This window comes from Sciurus vulgaris, assembly GCF_902686455.1.
Source record: "Sciurus vulgaris genome assembly, chromosome: 15".
NCBI lineage: Eukaryota > Metazoa > Chordata > Mammalia > Rodentia > Sciuridae > Sciurus > Sciurus vulgaris.
The window spans coordinates 70,363,942-70,388,783 of NC_136476.1; the positions used below are offsets into that span (position 1 = coordinate 70,363,942).

The window sequence follows — 24,842 nt, forward strand, 5'->3', positions numbered from 1 at the left end:
ATAAGATACCTATAACTTCTGAAAGAACAACAATAACAACAAAAAAGGTGGAAAATGTGAACAATGTAATCAAAGAGTGGGAAAAAAATAAGAAAGAACCCAAAATAAAATAACAGGATTAAGAAGAAAGATGTGAGTGATCACAATAAATATAAAAAGATCAAACTCCTCTCCTAAAAGAAGAAGACTATCATGCTGAGTATAAATGTAAATTGTACTTGAACCAAAAAGATAGTGTTTGAAACAAAGAAGTGGACAAAAGGATATAAAGAAACTATTGATCTGCAAAAGGAATATAAGGGCAATATGAATATGAAATCTGAACTCAAACCAGAAATTTTAATGGGAAAACAGGAGTAAATTATTTCTATAAAAATAAAATTTTTATTTATGATGACAAATGAACTTTAGGTACTAAATGACATGGCATTACAATACACAAAGCAAACAATCATGATGTGAGGTATTGAAAGGAAAGACTTTTGACATAAAATTCTAAAGCCGTGATTATTAGTGATTAGTGATTATATATTTAATATTTTATATTAGTGATTAGTGATTTATTAGTGATAAAGAGATTATATTATCACTTCCTTTCTTTAATACTTAAAAATGTATACTATAAGCCTTAATCACTTCAGTGAAAGAGATATAACTAATAAACCCATAAAAACAATCAAAATTATAGAAAGCAATATAGTGTGCTAATATTAGTCAAAAAAAAGCTGGGATATGTGAATTAATATCAGACAAAATATATTTTAGAGCAAAGAATATAGCCAGAGATAAAAAGGGGAGTTTTATAATAATACAGGGATCAATTTATCAGGATATAAATAATCATAAAGATTGATGTGCCTTCAAAATATATGAAGCAAAAACTGATAAGATTGCAAGAAGTTAAGCAACAAACCAACAGCCCCCACAAATGACAGAACTAATTAATTAAAAACAAGTAAGAACACAGAATGCTCGAAGAACAGTATTGACCAACTTGGCCTACATGACCTTTATATATGCCAAATATAAGACTATACATTCTTTTTAAGTGCACTTGAGGAATTTACTAAAATAGATCATATTCTGGGCCATAAAAGACATCTAAATTTTATATAATTCAAGTTAAGCAAAGTATGCCCTCTGATCACAGGATCTGATAATAATTTAGGGACCAATAACAGAAAAATATTTAGAAATTAAATAACATACTTCTAAATAACCCATCAGCTAAAAAAGAAGTGGCAAAATATTTTGAAGTGAATGAAAATGAAAACACAACATATTAAAATTTCTGGATGCAGCTAAAGCAGTACCTAGAGAGAAATTTCTAGCATTAGACACCTATCAGGAAAGAAGAGAGGTCTCAGTAGGTATCTAATCTGTCATCTTAAGAAATGAGAAAGAAGAGCAAGTAAAATTCAAAGTACACAGAAGAAAGGAAATTATAATGATCACAATGGAACTTAATGAAATTGAAAAACAAAAATGATAGAGACAATAAATGTAATAAAAAGTTCTTTCAGAAGAGCAAGTAAGTTAATAAACCTCTAGCTAGAGTGGTAAGAAAAACCTTATAAGATAATCTCAATCAATGCAGAAAATGTGCTTGACAAAATTCAACATCCATCCATGATAAATATTCTCATGGGACTAGCAACTGATAAAAAAAATCTATAGAAAACCCACAGTTAATATTATATATAGTGGTGAAAAGCAAGTGCTTTCTACTCCCTTCAGAGACCAAGGCAAGCATGACTCCTCTCACCACTGAGCACCAGCACTGCACTGGTGATTCTAGCTAGTGTGACAAGGCAAGAATTTTTTTTTTAAACATAAAGACTGGAAAGGAAGAAGTAAAACTCACTTACTTTGTGGATGTCATATTCATACACATAATGAAGACTAATAAAAATTTATTGGCAGACTAAATAAAGTAGGTGACCCTACCCAGTGGGGGTTAGCACTGTTCAATCTGTTGAGGGCCTAAAATGGAAGAAAAAGTTGGAGGAAGGCTGAACTTGCCCTCTGATCGAAAGAACTGAGACATCAATCTTCTTCCCTTGGCACTTGCAATTCTCAGGTTTTCAGATGTGGACTGGAATCCACACCACTGTCTCTCTGGCTTTTAAGCCTTTAATTGTCTTTAGAACTGGTCAATAGGTAGAAGCTGGATACAGTTAGAGGTGCAAGCTAGAAAAAGCTGACATTGTTGTGAAGGGATTTTTGAAGGCAATTCTGATGAGGCCTAAGAAAGAAGAGAGCTATAGTGAGAACTTCTATCTCAGAAATGACATGAATAATCACATACAGAATTGATGAGGCCCCAAGTGGAAATAAGGAAATGTTATTGGATGATGGAGAGAAAAATAATCCTTGTTAAAACCCAGTTTCTATAGAAGGCAGAGCTTCTGAGTAATGCCATTGGATATTTAACTGAAGATGTGTTTAAGCAAAGTGTTCCTCCTTACTGCTTATAGTAAACTTCAGGAAAAGAAAAATGAATTGAAGATGGAATTGTTAAGCAAACTGGAACCTGAACTTAAATATTTGAAAAATTCTTGGGCTGCCCATATTGGAAAAAAAAGCGGGTGGACCATGTTTGGAAGAGACTAGAAAGAACTGGGCTGACCAACAACTTCTCAAAGAGATTAGTGTAGGTGTGAACCATGGTCTTCATCAGTCATCTCAACAGAAGTTGGGAATAGAATAGGATTGTAACATCTCTGTCATCTGGGACTAAGAAAACCCTGAAAATGGAATGGAGTAAAGGGAGTTTGTGAATATGTACTGTCCTTCGAGAAAAGAAAAAGAAGGATCCCAAATGCAACCCATAGACTATGAACAGGGCAAATGATCTCCAACAGAAGCCATGGGGTTGGGACGAGCCCTGGGGATGTAACCTGCACCCAGCAGAGCTTGGGCATAGGTAGGACAGCCAGGTAGCCACACGTGGGCAGTGCCTCTCTGGGCTCTGGCAAGGGCTTTGCTTCTGGGTAGGTAAGGAAGGCACAGTTTGTTTGTGGACTGAACAGCTTGTGGAGTTTGTCTTTACAAGCTTCAGACTTGTTTCCCCCTTGTTCTTTCCTACTTCTCGGTTTTTAAGTGGGAATGTCCATTTCGGGGCTGTCTCATTATCATAGTTTAGAAACACAGAACGTTCCATTTCACGGGTTCACAAGTGGGAAGGATGTTTATTTCTGGATTAATTGTTCTTTGAATCTCTCCTGCGTCTCTTTTAGGTGAGACCTGGGACTTTAGAGTTGATGCTGGAAGGAGTTCAGACTTTGGGGATTATTGGAATGGAATGAATGTATATTACACACAAGAAAGACATGAATTTTGGGGGGCCCAGAGATAGGATGTTATGGCCTGAATATCCATGTCCCCACAAAGTTCATATGTTGAAATTATAATGTCCAATGGTATTATTCGACCTTTTAAAGGAGGTGGACCTTTGGGAGGCAATCAGGTCATGAGGGGGATGCCCTCAGGAATAGGTTAGAGCCCTCATATAAGACAAGTGAAAGAGCTTGCTTTGGTCCCTTTTTTCTTTCTCCAATATATGAGGCTACAACAAGGAGATGGCCATTCAGAAACCAGAAAGAGGGAAATTCACCAAGAACATGACCATGCAGTTACCCTGATCTCAGGTTTCCTGGAGAAATAAATATTTTTTGCTTACAGCATACATCTATCATAATTTGTTAAAGCATTCCATACTAAGATAAGAGGCAAGTAAAATATGTCCCCAACAAAAGTCTACTTCCTTTAGTCATAGGACCAAGAGAAAGGAAACCCAGGAAGTTAGGAAATTTAGAAATTAGCTGCTTTACTGCAACTAAATAGCTCAGAAAAATCAGTGGTTCCACAGAAGCACAAACTAGAGAAGGCCCAGTGGAGAGCATGGACTTCACCTTGGTCTGGTTGCAATGGGACACCGCAGTTCCCCCCCAGGGTGGTGTCAGAGGATGCTGAGATGGGACTTTCATCCCTGGTAGTAGCAGAGGATCACCCCTCTATAGTATCAGTGGAGACCACGTGGGGAGCCTGGACTTCCGCCCTCATGTGGCAGTGAAGAGGTGCCCTCTCATGCTAGGATGGTGTCAGAGGACACTGATTGAAGAGTGGGGGTTTTCACCACATCCCGGCAATACTAAGGCCATCCTTCCCTGTGGTATCAAAGGAGGCCACATCTGGGACAGCATCAAGATACTCCAAACCCTCTGAGACAGGAAGGTGGTAGTGTAGGCCTGGTGGGAAGCCAGAAGGTCCATGTAGGCCAACAATAATGAAGAGCACCCATCTTGGTGCCCATAGCTGAATGGGAAACTTAGCTTACTACTAACTCCTGGCAGTATCCAGGCAGTGTCAGAGTAAGCCAGGTAAAACAGAAAGTTTGAATAACATCCATAGTCTTCGTTATGGTTTGGATCTGGGATGTCCCCAAGCTCATGTGCTTGGTCCCCAGGGCAGTAATGTTCAAAGGTGGAACTTCTGCAAAGTGACGGATCATGAGGGCTCTAACCTCATCGGTGGATTAATCCATTAATGAATTCATAGCTGAATGGATGAATGGACTAGTGGAAGGTGATGGAAACTGTAGAAAGGGGACCTAGTTGAAGGGAATGGTCCTTGGGGACATGTCCTTGGGGACTGTATCTTGTCCCCAATCTCTCTCTCTCTCTCCCCCCCCCACTTTCTGTCTCCCTCTCTCCATCCTTGCTACCATGAGCTAAGTAGCCCTCCTCTGCCTTGTTCTTCCACCATGATGTTCTGCCCCAAAACAATGGAGCCCCAAAGCAATGGAGCCAGTGGACCATCAACTGAAACCTCTGAAACCAGGAACCAAAGTAAATCTTTCCTCTTTTAAGTTTTCTCAGGTGTTTTGTCACAGCAACAAAAAGCTGACTAGCATAGTCTCATAATACAATACCCCAAATATTCAGACTTTGATGAAAAACATCAGTCATTTAAATGGAAATATTAGAAATGAAAAATACAATAACCAAAATAAAGGACTTAATGGGAAGTCCAGAATGAAGAGGACAGAGGAATGAAACCATGAACTGGAAAGTACAACCATAGAACTTACCCAACCTGAACAACACAGAGAAAATAGACCAAAACAAGGACCAGAGAACAAATGCCAAGGTAGACCATGTTTCAGGTTACTTAAAAAGCATCAGTGGATTTTAAAAAATTGGAATAATACAGAGTGTGTCCTTCAACCACATGGAATCAAAGTAGAAATCGATAACAGAGAGGCAACAGGAAATCTCCCAACACAAGAAAACTAAAGAGAACACTTAACAGCTTCTAAATAATCCATGGGTCAGAGAGGAAGTCTCAAAGGGAATAAAAACATACACCAAATCAAAGTGAAAACACAGCATATCAAGCTTTGTGGGCCACAGTCAGAGAAATGCCAGAAGGGAAATTTATAACATTAAATGCATACATTTTAAAAAAAGGAGCAGTCTCAAATAAAAAAGCCAACCTCTCAGCTCAAGAATCTAGAAAGACAAGGGCTGGGCATGTAGCTCAGTGGCAGAGTGCTGGCCTATCATGCATGAAGCTCCAGGTTCCACCCCTAGACACACACACACACACACACACACACACACACACACACACACACACGCACACTTAGAAAAGCATAAGCAGAATAAATCCAAAGCAAGGAAGAAAAAGGAAATAATAAATATATCAGAACAAATCAATGAAATTTAAAAAAAACAAATAGAGCAAAGTCGTGAAACAAAGAACTCGTTCTTTGAAAAGATCAATAAAGTTGAAAAGTTAGTTGTTGGACAACACTTAAAGATGAAGGGAAGACACATTTACCAATACCACCAATAAGACAGGGCAATCGCCCCAGGCTGCAGACCTCAGAAGGATAAGAGGCCAACCCCACCAACAACCACAATCAAACAGACTGGAACGCTGAGATGAAATGGATGAAATTCCTTGAAAGGTACAAACTTATACAGCTTACCCAGTATTTAATAGATGATTTGAATGTGTACCCTACAAGAAATTAAATTTATAATTTAAAAACTCCCCTCAAAGAAATCTCCAAGTCCAGAAAATATTGCCAGAAAATTCTACCAAACGCTTAAAGAATTAAGCCCAATTCAACACAAGCTCTTCCAGAAAACAGAACAAAAGGATACACTGTGACTATATTTTTTGAAGGTAGTATTACTCTTATATTAAAACCAGACAAAGCCAGTACAAAAAGTAAAACTACAGACCATATTGCTTATCAATATAGACGTAAAGTTCTTCAAACGTACTTGCAAATAGAATTTAGCAATGCATTAAAAGGATTATACTCTGAGACCAAGTGGGGTTTATTTCAGAGATGCAAGGCTGATTCAATAATCAAAAATCAATCAAAGTAATCTACCATATTAACAGGTTAAAGAAAAAAAATCCATGATCATGTGAGGCAGGAAAAGGATTTGACAAAATTCAACACCCATTCATAATCAAAACTTCCAGCAAAATAGGAATAGAAGGGAACTTCCTTGACTTGATAAAGTACATGTATGAAAACCCTGCTGGGAACATTATACTTAATGGTGAAACACTGAGTGATTTCCCCCTGAGACTGGGATATCCCAGAATATTGCTTCATTGCTCTTATTCAACTTAGTGCTGGAGTAATGCTTAGGTATACTGCGTATAGCAGTAGTAGTAGTAGTAGTAGTAGTAGTAGTAGTAGTAGTAGTAGTAGTTGTAATAAATCAGAGAGAAAATGGACTCTAGTTGCAGATGATGTGATTATTTATGTAGACAATCCCAAGCAATCTACAAAAAAAAAAAAAAAATTCCTGGAACTAATGAGCTCAGCAAGATCACAGGATAGAACATAAACATATTTTTTAAATCTATTATATTTCTATATCCTATCAATGAACACCAAAATTTAAAATGCAATACCACTTGTGATTGTTCAAAACAAGTGAAATACTTAGGTATAAATCTAACAAAACATAGAGGACTTGTATTATGTGAAATGTAAAATGCTGATGAAAGGAATCAGAAGACATCTAATTAAGTGGATGGCAAGTATATATGAGGACCGAGAAACAGAAGTAGTTTAAAAAAATTTTTTTTGGAAGAGGATAAAATGAAAGCAGTCTATCTGATTTTAAGACTTATACAGCTAGAGTAAGCAATACCTATGTCAGATAAGGGACTTGCTTCAAGAACATACTATGAACTCTCTCAACTCAATTAGAAGGGAAACAACCAATTTTTTTTTAAACGGGTAAAGACTGAAACAAATAATTACACAGAAGTAGATATACAAAGTGAAAAATAAGAAAACTTTGTGACCTGGGAAATGTAAATTAAAAGTGCATTGAGATGCCATGATACATGTGCTTATTTAAAGGCCAAGATTTGAAACACTGAGCCTCAGAGACCTTATGAACCACCGAGATGTCTGTGTTGCTGGTGAGAACATAAAACGTGCAGCCACTGTGGGGAAAAGTTTGACTGTTTCCAATAAAGCTAATAACACACTTAGAATACAACCCAGAGAAATGAAATCATAGGTCACACAAAGACTGTATTCACAGCCATATTGAGCCTAATAGCCTGAATTGGAAACAGCCCAAATGCCCATCAACTGATAAGTAGGTATGTAGGTTGTGGTATATCCATACAATGAAGCATGACTCAGCAACAAAGAGGGACAGCTGAGTGACACTAACAGTTATCCGGATGGATCTCAAAATATCATGCCAAACACGCCAGACACAAAAGAATGCAACCTGTACGATTGCCTTTATGTGAAATTCTACAGAGACAAATATAGTAACAGAACATGGAAGAGTTGCTGCCTGGGACTGGTGTTGGAAGGGTGGGGTTGGCTTGAAAAGGGCACAGGGGACTTCTTGGCATCACAGAAATGTTCTTTATCTTGATCATGATACGGTCACACTAAAAAACACCATACATTTAAAATGGATATATTCTGATATGTGTACTAAATACATAAATTAATTTTTGTTTAGATCAATCATATTGATTTAAGCAATTTTCAGTCTTTGATAGACCAACTAAGGAATAGAGATAATGAATAATATATTTGGTCATGATAGAAGTGAGAGAGAAAATAATATCCTGTGAATATATAATTTTTAAATGTTTATAGAATATTTTTAAAATTAATGATCTTGTGAGTTACAAAGAAAAAAAAATGAATTCCAGAAAAGGAGGTTTGCCTGACATGTTTAAATATTGCAGTGCAATAAAATAAGGAATCGGCTGCAAAATAATAAATAAAACTCACTTGGAAAATTAAAAATCCCCTCATAAATAAAGCTTAAGTCAAAAACAAAATCGCACTGCAACTACAGGCTAGAAAATAATTATGATAACACCGTGTATCAAGACTTATGAGACTCCATGGTATTTCTCAGAGGATTATACATAATTTTAATATTGTTTATTGTGAAACAAAAAAGTAAAGAAATAAATGAACTAGAAATTCATTTCATGAAGTAAAAAGAGGAAAATAAAATGAACTTTACTAAAGGAAAAAAGAATGAATAAGATTGAAATTAATTAACCGGAAAAATAAAAACAAGAGAATTAATAAAGTCTGATTCTTTTTAAAAAAAAAATTCACAGTAAAACAGGGTTCTGGCAAAACTAACCAAAAAGGGAAAAAAAGAAAAAAAGTAAAGTAACATTTTTGAATGACGTCTGTGAAAATGACAAAGCCAAGACATCCAAAAATTCTATCCTCCAAAACGATAATGAGAAAACTAGCAAAAGCAGTCAGAATCAACCTTCTCCCAACTCTGAAAATGTCAAAGTTCTACAGCAATGCAGGGAGGCTTTGGTTTTTGTTGTTGTTGTTTGTTTTTGTTTTTCCAATGAAAACAGATAAAACTTGGAGGGAGGGAAAAATCCCAGCAAGCTTTGTGGTATTTGGTTTTACCCCAGCTCCCATTCTCCAGTTCTACCATAGCTTTGAAAACCAACGACCTGAATTTGCAGTGAAAACCAGCAGTCTGTTAGCTACCAGAGTAAGTAGGACAGGGCTGGTGCTCTTCAAAGCCTTGCTCCCAGCGAATTTTCATTATTTGACCTATGTAGTGGTCTCTGAAACATCCTATCTTCAAGGTCAACCTCATTGGACCTGATTAAGTGCTTACCTCATACAAAAAGCCCCTTGCCCAAAGGTGTTTGTCAAAAACAATTATAGGCAATTGCTTAACTTCCAGGCTTCCTGAGATGGTGACTTATATTACAAAAAGCTAATAGGAGAAGTTGGGGATTGAGATATGCACAGGGGCTTTGTAAAGCTCTAATAGTACATTAAAATTCCAGCTTTCCCCCTCTCCAAAAAATGGAAAAATTCTGAAATTCACATGAAAATGCAAGGAACTACAAATATTCAAAGCCACTTTGAAAAGGAGAAATGAAGTTGCGGGGACCCATATGTCCCTATTTCAGAACTTAGATTACAAAGCTAAAATAATCAGTACAGTGTGGTCATGACATAGGATATGTGAATGATACAGATTGAGAGTTCAAAAATAACCTCACACAGCTATGATCAACTGATTGCCAACAAGAATGCCAAGAAATTTCAGAGAAAAAGGAATATTTTTTCCAACAAATGATGTGGGAATAATTGCCTATTCACATGCAAAACAATGAAGCTGGATCTCAACTTCACACAATACAAAAATTAACTCGAAATGGTTCAAACACACATACGAGTGCTAAGACTAAGAAAAAAAACCTGTAAGAGTTAATCATGATGATTTTCAATTGGCTAAGAATTTCTTAGGCATAAAAAATAACATTCAAGCCAGCAAAGACAAAATAGATAGAGAAATTGAACTTCATGAAAAATTTAAATTTCTGTGCTTCCTGGGACACTATCAAGAAGTTCAAAAGGCAACCCTGGGGACTGGGGTTGTCGCTCAGTGATGGGGTGCTTGCATAGCATGTGTGAGGCACTGGGTTTGATTCTCAGCACCACATATAATAAATAAATAAAATAAAGGTCTATCAACAACTCTCTCTATATATAAAGACAACCCACAGAATAGGTGAAAATATTTGCAAATCATATTTTATATAACAGTCTTATATATGATAAGTAATGTGTATCCAGAATATACAAAGAACTCTTACAGACTCAAAAATAAAAAGGCAAATTATCCAATTTAAAATAACCCAATAGGCAGGGGATATGAATAATCAGATGTCCATCAAAGGTGAATATATAGAAAAAAATTTTTGATATGTCCATACATAGAATGGAGTAGTATTTAATCATAGAAGGCAATAATATATGCTACAGCATATTATGGTAAATGAAGGAAGCCAGACACAAAAGGTCGAATACTGTCTGATTCCACTTATATGAAACGTCCAGGATGGTGAGTTCATGGAGGCCGAAAGAGACTAGTGCTTGCAAGGCGGGAGGGGAGGGGAGAGTTAAACGGAAGTTTAACGGGTACCAGGCTTCCTTTAGGAGTGATGAAAATGTTCTGGAATTAAATGGTGGTGATGATTGTAAAACGTGTGGATATAACAAAAACCAGTGGATTATAAATCTTAAAGGATGAGTTTTATGGCATGTGAATTATACCTCAATTTTTAAAATTATACTATTCAGAATGACGAAGTGGTTCTATTAAAGCTCTAGGGGAAAAGGTTATGTTTAAGGTCATATTATATAGGAATTACAAGAATACTATACCCCCAAATTGGAAATTTTAATGAACTCTATATTTTTTTCAGACAGATTTATTTAGGAAAACAGATACATGTTCAAGGGGAAATGCATCGAGAGATGTCTTTGGGGATAAAGTAAGGAATATACCTTCAAGGGAAAATGTAGGCCACCTTCAGAGACAGCGGCCCCTTGGAGCCGGTGTTGATATTTATAAAGAGACAGAAGGTGGACCAGAGATGGGGTCAGGGTGAAGTTACACAATGTCACACCAGCTTTCCCTGCACTTATGTGTTGCTGTCTTGATAGTTCTTATAGGTGAGAGCATAGGTCAAGGGCATGGCTAAGGACTTGGGCTAGGTTGCTCAGGAATACTTCTTTTGCATTTCAAAGTTCCATGGGCATTTCTTACATCCCACTGGTTCATGGGCGCATCTTTTTTGAGACTTGGTATTTCTTTTTATGTATCCCCAAATTCATATCTCATTTCTTCCCACCCAAACTTGGGATCCCTTATTCTTAAGAGTCAATAAAGGACAAAGGGGTCTGTCTTCAATGATTGATTCAAGCTGGCAAAGGACAGTGATCCCACCTAGCCAAAGATCTCAAGTCTGCCTGACTGATGCAGTGGGGACCAAGAAGAAACGGGTCTCAGTTGTGATGTGTTGGAATTTGTACCGCCATCATCTTAACCATGGAACTGTTGCAATCTGGAAGACACAAATTTTACTAGACTATTAAGAAACACAGTAGTCTACGGTCCTAATAATTGTAACAGCCAGGTGAGGCTAGGCCAGAACCTTTAATAACTTTTATTTACATGTGCATATCTCAAGATCTGGATTTTTTTCCCCCCAAAGCTGATCTGTTAGATCAGACTCAAATTAACTCAGGACAAACTTGTAACTTTGGCAGTGTCTTTATTAACAGACACTCATGCCTAAGACCCCTTTCTCAATAAACTTATTTTTGGCAGGGCTGACACCGTGCACATCTTGACTTATATTTAGAAGGACCATTGTCTTTCTCTCTTAAATGTTCATGCTTAACTGTCCTTTGATTTTTCTTTCGCCCTCATATTAGTACATTTGTCTTTGATTATACTTCCTGCCTAGGAGTTCAAGACCTAGGAGGTGACTCCTGCATTAGCCAAAAATTAGCCTCTTTCCTTTTTACTGTTAAAGTCAGACAAAACTCCTCAGGGGTTACTTTTAGGAACTCCTCTACCAGTGGTGCCATCTGCCAAGATGGGTCAGGATTTTGCTGACCACAGGTGGCTTCCCTTAAAAACATTTGGGACCTTTATCCTTCCCAGTGACTCTCCTCTTTGTAGAATGTACACTGATTAGCTTCCTTGAGATAGATTATTTTGTAAGAATCTATCTCCCTGAAATACATTCCAAAAGAAATAGAAGCTAGAAAAAATAAAGACACATGCATTAGAAAACAATGATGAAGAAATGAATGGGAAAAAATAGAAAACCTGCATAAACTAAAAAACATAGTAGAATTTGGAATGATTGTCAAAGAATGTGCCATTGAGTTCATATTGTTTCATCAGCAGACCTTTCAAACCCAAGCCTGATAACCTTTATAGACACACACAGAAAAAAAAATCAATAATCAGTTGTGCTTTGAAATATGGATACAAAATTTCTTTTAAAATTTGGAAGATGATTGAATTCAGCTGTACATTAAGAAAATAATATGTCAGTACTAAATAAGCTCATCATGAGAACAGGTCAATTCAATGTTTAAAATCCACTATTAATATGTCCAAGATGGAAAACCTTATGAATCTTTTGTGTATCAGAGATAATACTTATGCAATTTGACTTTTTAATAACATCAAATCAAATGTCAGTTTTATGCTTAATGGCAGAACATTAAAATTATTATAATTAAATTTGGGGAAAAGATAACCAAGCCCCTAATAATCCTGTTACTTGAGTTTGTAGCATCAGGGCCTGCCCCTCCAATTAAGTGATAAACTATAATAAAAGCATGAAGGACATTCAAAAACGTTGAACAAGGGGTTTAGTAATATGAACTAATACATACATTAAAAATATGAATATTTAGTCCTCTTTACTTTCTATGGAAACAGAGCTCTATATATCTATATATAAAAGCTCCTGCTATTAACAGAGATTATTGCTAAAACTGTTCATCAAGTTATTCTAGTCACTTCCAAATAATTTGTTGATTTTTAGAAATTCTTGATGTAATTTTTTGAAAAAACGGCCTCACTAATTAAATGCTGTTCCTCCTGAGGTATAATCTGACCTACATGTACACCAAATTCTCCCAAGAACTTATCATTAGTCAGTAAATGACTTGGTAAAACACATCTCTTAAGGTCTACAAGATTGCTCATGCTGCCCACTCTTAGCTTCTGCAGAGCTTACAGAAATTAATCTAAATTTGTTCTTACCTTTTAAAATACTCAGGATTTAGTGTTTTTAAAAATCTCTTATCAAATAAGTCACAAAACTGTCTACCTTTTCAGCAAGTACAGCACACATATAAGATGGTCACCCCCTAAGATGATGTCACCTAGTGACATCATGGCCTATGACAACTTGGCCTGTGTAGGGACTTGCTTGACATTTGCGGGGGATGAAATTGCCTGACAATGCTTTGCTCACAACATATCCCAGCCTCTGAACAGTGCCTTGCTGCATTTAATTATGAAAAGCATTCTGAACTTTAATTTACTTTCAGTCCATTCAGAGAGCCAAATGACAACCAAAGCAATAGTAATTATAAGTTAAAGGACACCAATTAGTAAACAAAAGTAAAAAGAAAACATAATTTTATTGTTTTTACTTTTGCCATGTAACCATATATGTCTGATAGTATATCAACCTGATATATTTTCCCTTTAAGTTAATATTTTCTCTTATTTTAAAGGGTAGATGTCTTTATTTCTATTAAATCTCCATTTTTCTTTAGTTTTATGTGTTCAAATTATTTTTAATGTTTGCTACATTAATCTGTCTCCTATATTTAGTAAAACTTTCTATTAAGCTAAAGATATTATTGATATTTTACTTCCAAATTAACTTAAAGTGAAGATTCTTTTTTTAAAAGGGGTAATTTTCTAAATGTTTGCTCCTATTACACTATTATTGTTAAATTGATAAATGACATAATTTTCAAACCATTTTTGCAATTATAGTATTATAGACTGCCCATCATGGCCCAAGTGTTTCAATCCCCAAATCTTCAGATATATTATTAAACTTTTCCTGATGCTATATGATGCATGAAAATAAAAAGTTCATTGAGAAAAACATTTATAATTATTTAATTGCTTTTTGCATTTCATTACAGTTGACTTCAGTGACTTGGACAGTACCAAATTAAAATATCCAGAAATTTTCCTGAAATTTTGCTGAAACTGCACTCTTTCTTCCTAGCTTTTCACAGGCACTGCTTATACAAAATCTAATAAGTTTTTCATGGAAATATTTCTCATTGAAACCATTTTTCTCATGTGTCAACAATAAATTTTGATAAATTATTTCAGACGTCATTCCTTCCTGATTCACAAGATCAACAAAAAACATTAAATTATCTTCAAAGTCTTGAATTTCACATTTTAAGTAAATTATTAAAACTATTTTATGTGAAACAGTTGAGGCTTCATCAATAATAGTTGAATTTTTACTGCCTTGATTTATACATTTTCCAAAAAGTTGTTTTCTCCTATCAGTAGATAAATATTTTTGCAGCAAGCAAGTCCATACATTTAGATTGCTATGATAAACTCATATTGATATTACTTCCTTTTCTTGGAGTTTATTAAATATTTTATATCTGAGAATGCTCAATTATTTTTAAACATACAGATGGCATTTTCTAGATGTTTTTCATTAGCTTTATCAATACTCCAATAAATTTTTTAGAAGTTTTGATGATTGCTAATACTTTTTTTATGTGAAACTGATTTATAATGTTTTTACAATTTTATTATTGATGAGAGAAATTTTTTAATTTAAACTGTGAGTTTCAACAGGACTTAATTGCCATTCTTTAGAAATGTGGAAGTCTAGCACTTTCAACTTTTAATTACACAGATTTTGAGCACTCTGATGATCTGAGCAGCATTTACACATTATTGATACAAAGTTATTCATATTATCTGCATTGAAAAAAATCAAGTTGTTTTGCATTCTACTTACATGAAGTATTTGTTTTATTTTGGACCATTTCTTCCATAGTTTCAAAAGATGTGCCAGATTCTGGTTTCTGTACAATATTAGAAGATATTCCCTGAATGGTTCATTATTAATAAGAATTCTTTGTTCTTCCACTGCCAAAATATTCATGTTTATAATATTTAAAAAGAACATTAAGAAACTTATCCAAACTTCTGTATCCTTAATCTGGATATCCTTTTTAATATTTTATTATAAAGTCTTGAATTTGTAAACATCAAAACACTGAACAATCACTACTTACTCAAAGAGTTATAGTCCTTTAACAACAAAACCAGCGTCAAACTGAGCCCCTTGGAAGCAGGAGCAATTACATAATTTGGGCATGCTAATAAGTTTTGGACTTTCCTAAAGCCATGGTTCTCAAACTCTTTGGTCTCAGAATACTTTTGCAGTGTTGAAAATTATTAAGGACACCTACAGAGCTTTTGTTTATGTGAATTCTATCTATCAATACTTGCATTGTATCCACCCAAACTGAATCAGGAGGACATAGATAATTTAAACATATCAGTTTCAAGCAATGAAATAGAAGAAGCTATCAAAAACCTACAAGCTTAGGTGAAACTGTTAGGCATGGAGAGGGAGTGATGTCTTCCAGACTCGGTACAATCCCCACTACCCCGGGACCCACATCCTTTAAGCTGCAGAGGAGCACCAGGATCGTGGGAGCTAAGAGTAGTCAGACCCAGTTCTTCATAAAAGATAATAGTCTCCAGTACACTGTCCCTCACGATGACTCCTTAAGCTGCTCATCATCTGCCTCTTCATGTGAACCAGTGAGTGATTTTCCAGTATCCTTCCAAAAATCTACCTACTGGATGAAAATGAGAAGAAACAAACCAGCTGGAACTTCTTGTACTGAAGGATCAGGTAGAGTATCAACAAAGGGAAAAAGGAAACCCAAGCAGGAAGAAGATGAAGGCTATGGTGAATTTCCTCAGAAGCAGCATAAGCTTTATGGGAGGAAGCAATGGCCTAAAACTCAGCCTAATCCCAAATCCCAGGCTCATTGTATTCGGAAGGAATCAATTGTTTATGTGACAGGCAGTTTGGCGGAACAATGGCATTTAGAAATCGTGGATAAAGGCAGTGTTTCCTGTCCTACCTGCCAGGCAGTGGGGAGGAAGACCATAGAGGGTTTAAAGAAACACAGGGAAAACTGCAAACAGGAAATGTTTACTTGCCATCATGGTGGGAAACAACTTCGCTCACTGGCAGAGATGAAGTATCACGTCATGGTGAATGGTAATAGCTTGCCCATTTTGAAGGCTGGAGATGAAATAGATGAACCAAGTGAGAGGGAACGGCTTTGAACAGTCCTAAAGAGACTGGGAAAGCTCAGGTGCATGCGTGAGGGTTGCTCCAGGACCTTCACCAGCGTTATGGGATATCTATATCATGTTAGAAAATGTGGCAGACGGGCTGCAGAGCTGGAGAAGATGACCCTGAAGTGTCACCACTGTGGAAAACCGTATAGATCAAAGGCTGGACTTGTGTATCACCTGAGGTCAGAGCATGGGCCTATCTCCTTTCCAGAATCAGGACAGCCAGGGTGCCTAGAGAAGATGAGTCTGGAGTCAAAAAGTGGGGGGCGAGTTCAGAGGTGTTCTGCCAAGATAATGTAGCACTTGCAGGAGCTGACCTCTGCTGAACTGGCCAAGGAGTGGCCTAAGAGGAAGGTGCTTCAGGATCTGGTACCTGGTGATCGGAAGTTAAAATATACTCACCCTGGGCTACCGACCTTCAGCCAGGAAGCACTACACAAACGGAGGGCAGATATCGAGAAGTATCATCATATACAGTGTCCTCACCAGGGCTGTGAGGCTGTCTACAGTAGTGTATCTGGCCTTAAGCTCTCCTGGGCTCTTGTACATTGGGAAACTTTGTGGCTGGAAAGTACAAGTGTCTTCTATGTCAGAAAGAATTTGTGTCAGAGAGTGGCGTCAAGTGTCACATCAACCCTGTCCATGCTGAGGATTGGTTTGTTGTAAACCCAACAACGACCAAAAGCTTTGAAAAGCTGATGGAGATAAAGCAGTGGCAATAAGAAGAAGGAAAGCGGGGGCAGCAGCACAGGAGCAGAAGGTCGCTTAGAAGGCGGCAGCAGCCTGGCATTGAGCTTCCTTAGAAGGATCAGAGGAGGAATAATGAGGAACTGGTCGTGTGGACCTCCTGTAAGGAATCAGAGCAGGAGCCAGTGCCAGCACAGTTCCAGAAAGGAAAGCCCCCAAAGACGAATCATAAACAGGAAGGAAACAGGCAGCCAGTGAAAGTGCTCCGAGGAGAGTGAATGTGATGCTCTCGTCACAGGGACCTTGTGGGAGGCCTGAGTCGCGGGGCTGAGTGAAGATGCTCTCAGCTGTTTGTGTAAGGCCGGGACTTCCTCAGCTCCTTTCTCCTGTGTAAATTTCACTGTCTTCTCTACTTATTCACTTTCATTCTCCCTTTTTCCCCTCTTAGTAGGTTTTCCTACTATTCCTCATTGGAGTCCTCTTGTTTTTATTGTCTCTTGCTCAAAAGAGCTCCCTCTAAAGGCCAAGTATATGCCCCTCTTGCCCTATACAAGATTAAGAAACCTGTTCGCTTGTCTTTTCCTTCCTGGGGTTTGAATGTTCTTGGAAGTTCCAGGGATTTAGTAGCCATTCCATCATCTAGCTTATAAAACAATTCCAAACTAATTTTTTTAAACCATAACTGGTTTATCACTTTGTATTTGTGATATTGTTATAGAACTTAGAACTGTTGTCACTTATGTAGTAGGTTACCCTGTCCTCTTGGGAAGCAAGACTTTATGGAGGCTGTTGTGTGTCCTCAATATGGTGTTTGGATTGAAATTAAGAAAAGGACTAAGCATGAAAAAGCTAGCACCTCCCTCCACTGATTATACCGGGAAATAATTTGTACCAAGTAGCAGTGACTGACTAGACCCACAGGCATGAAAAACAGCCTTAAGAGTAATGCAGCCCAGGCGTTAAAATGACTAGAAGGAAAAAAGTAGAAGCAGCAATAAATACTGCTCCAAATTTTCTGGGGCCTGAGGTCTCATCTGTTGCCATGATGCCCTCCCTCCTGAAGCTTGGTTGCTTTTGCTCTATTGATTCTAAGGATTGAGAAATGTCACATTGCCCCAGACACAGTAGCCTACTGCTCCTGGTAATGCCATTAAGATTGGAAATCATGGTGCGCATTCCTCTGTTCTGGACTTTTCCTCACTTGTTAGTCTATATCCTGCTGAGTCCTCATCCACCCCTTTAGCCAACCTGTGTCTGAATTTTCTGAGAATATTGTTCTACCCTCTTTTATATATGAACTATCCTCTTTATATTCTGACACTTTGACACCAGATGTAGATATTAATCTGGGCTGGAAAGTAAAGTTCTTTTTCTGTACCTCATGCTTACCTGGTAAAGGTTGATGGACTCTTCCCCTTTGAGGGTGGCTTTCTCTGGAGCGTTGGTTAGAGCAGCATTGTTGTGTTTCTGGATTCTTTTCCCCTTTTGCATAAATGTTGGTCTTATATATTCTTGCCTATTTTGTGCATATGCCACTTAAAAAATTAAACTTGATATGGACCAATACTACCTTTTCAAATTCTGAAGGCCATCACTACCCTTTAACTCTGTTGTCTGTGCTCCTCTGAATAGCTTTAACGTGTGGGCTTTTGTGAAGACCACTTTCAAACAAGGGAACATTGAAACTTGAAATAGTTACTGCCAGAATAGGTAGTTTTGAAACAAGGGAAGGAAATGGAATTACACTACGTTTTTATTGGCAGTTGCATCCTTAAAACCCTTTCAGTAGATGAGGGTTGACAGGGAGGAAAAATGAAGAAGCTATGTTAATTTCTGGTGAGTAAGACTTGGGGAATGTTTGGCAATGACTAAAGAAATAAATGAATCTCACTTAGGAAAAAAAGAAAAAAAAACTACCAACCAAGACAAGCCCAAGACCAGATGCATTCTCAAGACCTTCAAAGACCTTCAAAGAAGAACTAATTCCAATACTCCCCAAAGTATTCCATGAAATAGAAAAGCAGGGAACCCTTCCAAACTCATTCTATGAAGCCAGTATCACCCTTATACCTAAACCAGACAGACACATCAAGGAAAGAAAACTTCAGACCAACATCCCTGATGAACATAGATGCAAAAATTCTAAACAAAATGCTAGCAAATCGCATACAAAAACATATTATAGACAATATGTAATAAACATATTACATATAAAAGATAGTGCACCATGATCAAGTGGGTTTCATCCCAGGGATGCAAGGTTGGTTCAACATCTGGAAATCAATAAATGTAATTCATCAGATCAACAGACTTACAGTTAAGAATCATATGATTATTTCAATAGATGCAGAAAAAGCATTTGATAAAATACTTTCATGTTCGACACAAAGACAGCACTTTAAGTTTTTAGATTTCTCTAGTTAAAAATAACAGTAATCAACTGTTTAAGGGTAACATAAATAACATTTTTATGAAAATATCTATATTTTCCAAAACAAAAAAAAATTTAAAAAGAGTGAGAAAAGTGACATTGTATTCTTGTAACTCTCTCTAATGTCTGCTTAATAGAAGTCAGCTGGACTCTCAGATCTGCTTCCGCCTTCAGTGTGCTGTGATATCAAGCATCATCCAGCTCTGGAAATCTCCATGCATGCTGGAGACCCCTAGGGGTCAGCAACCCACATGCCAAGAACATTGTCTGGAGTGTGTAGTACCTGCTCCTACAGTGCATGCCCTGACACCACACTGCCTTCTCTGAAATGGGCCAAACTGGTGAAAGAAATTGCCCAATTGTCACCATGAAGGGAGTCCCATCTTTCAGCAGATGTCACGTGCTATAACCATGAGCTTAAGCTAACTGATTTACAACAGACTACATCTCATTAGCTTTCACTGTACTTTGCTGTAATCAGTCACTACTTACGAATTGATGCAAAAGTGTTCCAGAATGTAAGGACTGGCGAGGCGTACTGGACAGGTAGCATCCTACCGAGTGTTACAAATATTTACAAAGGACTTCCAGTTGTTGTTTTTTTAGGTGCCTTACTGATACAAGACAAGAAGAAAAAAATGAAAAAAATCCAAAAAAAATTAGGTACGTTTAGTAAGAGAGTTTATTCCTAAAATACCATATTACAAAAAAAGATAAAAAAGTATCTCAGATATATACATAGATATATATATATATATCTATATATATATCTGCATTTACATCCACATCTAGCTTTCCGATATAAGGACAATTCAAAACTAATACAAATAAGCATGGTATGTATGAAGCCAAAACTTGACTTGGGGAAAGAAAAGAAGACCTTCATATCCTAAATGAGAGGGTTCAATATGATAACTACCCACGTCAATATGGACGTTTAACACTATCTCTATCAAAATAATGCTAGTTTTACACTTTGTAAAATTATTTAATATATATGTATGTAGGAATTAAGTGTGATTAAAATATATATGCAAGAATTGCAAAACAAAAATCTGGAAAAGAAGTAGGCAGAGAATATAGGGTCTGTTTCACTAAATGTTAATATGTATTAAAAGTTGGCAGCATGAAAATCACATAGTTCTAAGACCAGAATAAATAGGCATATTAAACAAACAGAATAGATAATCCCCAGAAGACCTAAGGCATATAGTAATTTAGTATACTATAAGGACAGTATCTCAAATTCACAAGGGGAAAAAACAATTACTCAATAAATAGTAGTAAAAAATGATACTGTGTACCATTCTGATAAAGTCAGAGGGCTCATGCAATCACACACCAAAATAAATGCACATACAAATAGGAACCCAGTTTTCACCTACCATATTGGTCAAGAGTAAAGAGAACCATCAGCTAGAGCATGGAGAAAGGGAAGTGTAAACTAGAACAACTGCTTGCAGTGCAGGTGAGGTCAACATCTGGAAGTGTTTCGTGTAGTTCTTAAAACATTCCATACTCTTTGATACAGCAATTCCATTTTTAAGAAACTCTTCAGGAAGATTCATAACAGGAAAAATTAAGGATGCTCTTTATAATATTATTTCTATCAGGAAAAGTAGCCAGGCATGTTGGTGCACATCTGTAATCCCAGTGGTTTCGGAGGCTGAGGCAGGAGGATCACAGGTTCAAAGCCAGCCTCAGCAACTTTTCGAGGTCCTAAGCAACTTGGTGAGAGGCACTGGGTTCAATCCTCAGCACTACATAAAAAATAAATAAATTAAAGGTATTGTGTCCATCTCCAACTAAAAAAATATTTTTTAATTTTATTTATTTTTGTTTTTACAGACTGCATTTTGATTCATTGCACACAAATGGGGTACATCTTTCTGTTTCTGTGGTTGTGCACGATGGAGATTCACACCATTCATGTAATTACACATGTACATAGGGTAATGATGTCTGACTCATTCCACCCTCTGTCATTACCCTGCCCCCTGCCCTCTCATCATTTCCCTCTACACAATTCAAAGTTCCTCCATTCTTCTCTTACCCACCTCCCCCGTTATGTATCATCATCCACTCAACAGAGAAAACATTCAGTCTTTGGTTTTTTAGAATTGGTTTATTCCACTTAGCATGATATTCTCCAACCCCATCCATTTACCTGAAAATGCCATCATTTTATTCTTCTTTATGACTAAATAATATTCCATTGTGTATATATACCACACTTTATTTATTCATTTATTGAAGGGCATCTAGGTTGGTTCCACAATCTAGCTATTGTGAATTGAGTTGCTATAAGCATTAAATGTGGCTGCATTACTGTAGTATGCTGATCTTAAGGCCTTTGGTTATAAACTGAGGAATGCGATATCTGGGTCAAATGGTAGGCCCATTCCAAGTTTTCTGAGTCATCTCCACACTGCTTTCCAGAGTGGCTGTACCAATTTGCAACTCCACCAGCAATGTATGAGTGTGCCTTTTTCCCCACATCCACACCAACACCTATTATTGCTTGTATCCTTGATAATAACCATTTTAATTGGAGTGAGATGAAATCTTAGGGTGGTTTTAATTTGCATTTCTCTAATTACTAGAGATATTAAACACTTTTTCATGTAGTTATTGATCACTTATACAAGACACTTCTTCTATGAAGTGTCTGCCCAGTTCCTTAGCCCATTTATTGATTGGGTTCTTTGTATTTTGGTGTAAAGTTTTTTAAGTTCTTCATACATTTTGGAGAGTAGTATTTTATCTGAAGTGCGTGTGGAAAAGATTTTGTCCCACTCTGTAGGCTCTCTTTTCACATTATTGATGGTTTCTGTTACTGAGAAAAAGCTTTTTAGTTTGAATCCATCCCATTTATGGATTCTTGTTTTCATTTCTTGCACTCTGGGAGTCTTGTTAAGGAAGTCTGGTCCTAAACCAACAAGATGAAGATTTGGACCTACTTTTTCTTCTATTTGGTGAAGGGTCTCTGGTCTAACTCCTAGATCCTTAATCCATTTTGAGTGGAATTTTGTGCAGGTTGAGAGAGAGGGGTATAATTTCATTTTGTTATATATGGATTTCCAGTTTTTCCAGCACCATTTGTTGAACAGGCTAACTTTTCTCCATTGTATGTTTTTGACACCTTTGTCTAGTATGAGATAACTGTACTTATGTGGGTTTGATTCTGTGTCTTCTATTCTGTACCATTAATCTACCAGTCTCTTTTGGTGCCAATACCATGCCGTTTTTTTTACTATTGCTCTGTAGTATAGTTTAAGATCTGGTACTGGGATACCTCCTGCTTCATTCTTCCTGCTAAGGATTGCTTTGGCTATCCTGGTTTTCTTATTCTTCCAGATGAATTTCATGATTGCTTTCTTTATTTCTATGAGGAAAATCCATGGGATTTTAATCAGAATTGCATTAAATCTGTATTGTGCCTTTGGTATTATGGTTATTTGGACAATATCAATTCTGCCTATTAAAGGACATAGGATAGCTTTCCATCTCCTAAGATTTTTTTCAATTTCTTTCTTCAGTGTTCTGTAGTTTTCATTGTAGAGGTCTTTCACCTCTTTTCTTAAATTGATTCCCAAGTATTTTATTTTTTTGAGACTATTGTGAATAGAGTTTTCCTAATTTCTATTTCAGAGGATTCATCACTTATGAATAGAAATGCATTAGATTTATGTGTATTAATTTTATTCCTGCTACTTTGCTGAATTCATTTATTAGTTCTAGAAGTTTTCTGGTGGAGTATTTTGGATCCTCTAAATATAGAATCATGTCATCAGCAAATAGTGATAGCTTGAGTTCTTCTTTTCCTATTTGTATCCCTTTAATTTCTTTGGTCTGTCTAATTGCTCTGGCTAGTGTTTCAAGGACAATGTTGAACAGAAGTGGTGAACAATCCCTGTATTGTTCCTGTTTTTTGAGGGAATGCTTTCAGTTTTTCTCCATTTAGAAAGATGTTGGCAGTGGGTTTAGCATAGATAGCCTTTACAATGTTGAGGTATGTTCCTATTATCCCTATTTTTTCTAGTGTTTTGAACATGAAGGGGTGTTATATTTTATCAAATAAAGAAAGAAAGAAAATAAAGATATTGTGTCCATCTACAAATAAAAAAATTTTTTTTAAATAAAAAAGGACTGGGGATATAGTTCAGTGTACCCCTGGGTTCAATATCTAGTACCCCCCCAAAAAAAGAAATAAAAAGAAAGAGAAAGAAAGATGACGAAAAGGAACAGGAAATGAATGGTTAATAATATTGGTTTGTTGTATTCATATACACCATGTAACAAGGATTTGTGTGTTCTTCCATACCACACAGTATACCAAATATACCATATAACAAATATGGTAGATTCAGCTGTTGAAATAGTATGCTATCACTAAATATGATGTATGCTTATTGACTTGGAGACAGGTTCATGATAAGAGTTTGATTAGCAAAAGCACCATTCCAGGCAACTCAGAGACTCTTATTTCATTGTTTTTGAAAGCTTATTAATCACCTAGCTATTTTATATGTTATAAAGTATTTATCAGGCCTTATACTATTTTTTTTTTTTTTGGACACTACAATGGATGACTTTTAAGTACATCTTTTAATCTTGCTTAGGCTGCTACCGGTTAGATAATTAGGTTTGTCTTCATACTTGAGACGCGTGAGCTCTGTGGGGAGTGGGGGATTGCTCTCAGGACTGGCTCAGGTTCCTGGAGACTGACGTTGGCAGATGTGACTGGAGTAAGTGAGGGGCTGCCAAGCTGCCTGGCGCCTGGGGAACTGGAACGGCGTGCGTCCTCCTCGAGCTGGAGAGACAGCTCCTTGGAACCCCAGACTCCCAGGTAGGCAAGGAGTGTTCGTGTGCCAACTCGCCCCATCTCATGAACCTGTGTCTTCTGTCCCCTGGTGCCCGGGGATTAGACGCCAGTCCCTGGAGAGGGTGGGTCCTACCCTACTCACCTCCCCACACATTCCAGAATTCTCTATTTCTTTGATGACCAACTACCATTCCCCTTTAATTCCAAGCATGGCACCAAGAAGAACAAATACCAAGCTGCCTTGTTCAGAACTCAGCTAAGTGATACTCACCCTACAGTATTATCTGTTTATGGGCCTGTGTCTTCCACTGGAATTGGCTTCCACCAGCCCGTGAACCCAACTTTGTATCTGAGGCCCCAGTATTTGCAGTGAACATGTTACTCACCCTCAAATACTTGGGATGACATAGCACTTTGCCTGCTGTTCCCCAATACTATTCATTCATTCCAATAAGTGTTCGCTGAGAAATATCTGTGCCCCACATACACCTGTTTTCCTGCCTAAACAGAGCCTACCAGCATCTGGCGGATACCTCCGTAGTAACTAGCAAGAAGACCAGAACGATGGGCTATGGGGATGGGCTGAGAAAGAGCTTGCTGAGTTCCTCCTGTTCCTTCCCCTGACTCCAACCCAAGA

The 24,842-nt window shown here is 37.0% G+C and overlaps 1 protein-coding gene and 1 pseudogene across 3 annotated transcripts in view; both read left to right on the forward strand.

The window, feature by feature from the left end:
- Positions 1-24,842, forward strand: part of RGS3 (regulator of G protein signaling 3) — a 363,854-nt gene that overhangs the window by 307,330 nt on the left and 31,682 nt on the right. The gene's annotated exons all lie outside the window — the stretch shown is intronic.
- On the forward strand, positions 15,497-17,010 carry LOC306644846 (zinc finger protein 512-like; annotated as a pseudogene). The gene has a single exon. The product of its transcript is annotated as a zinc finger protein 512-like (transcript).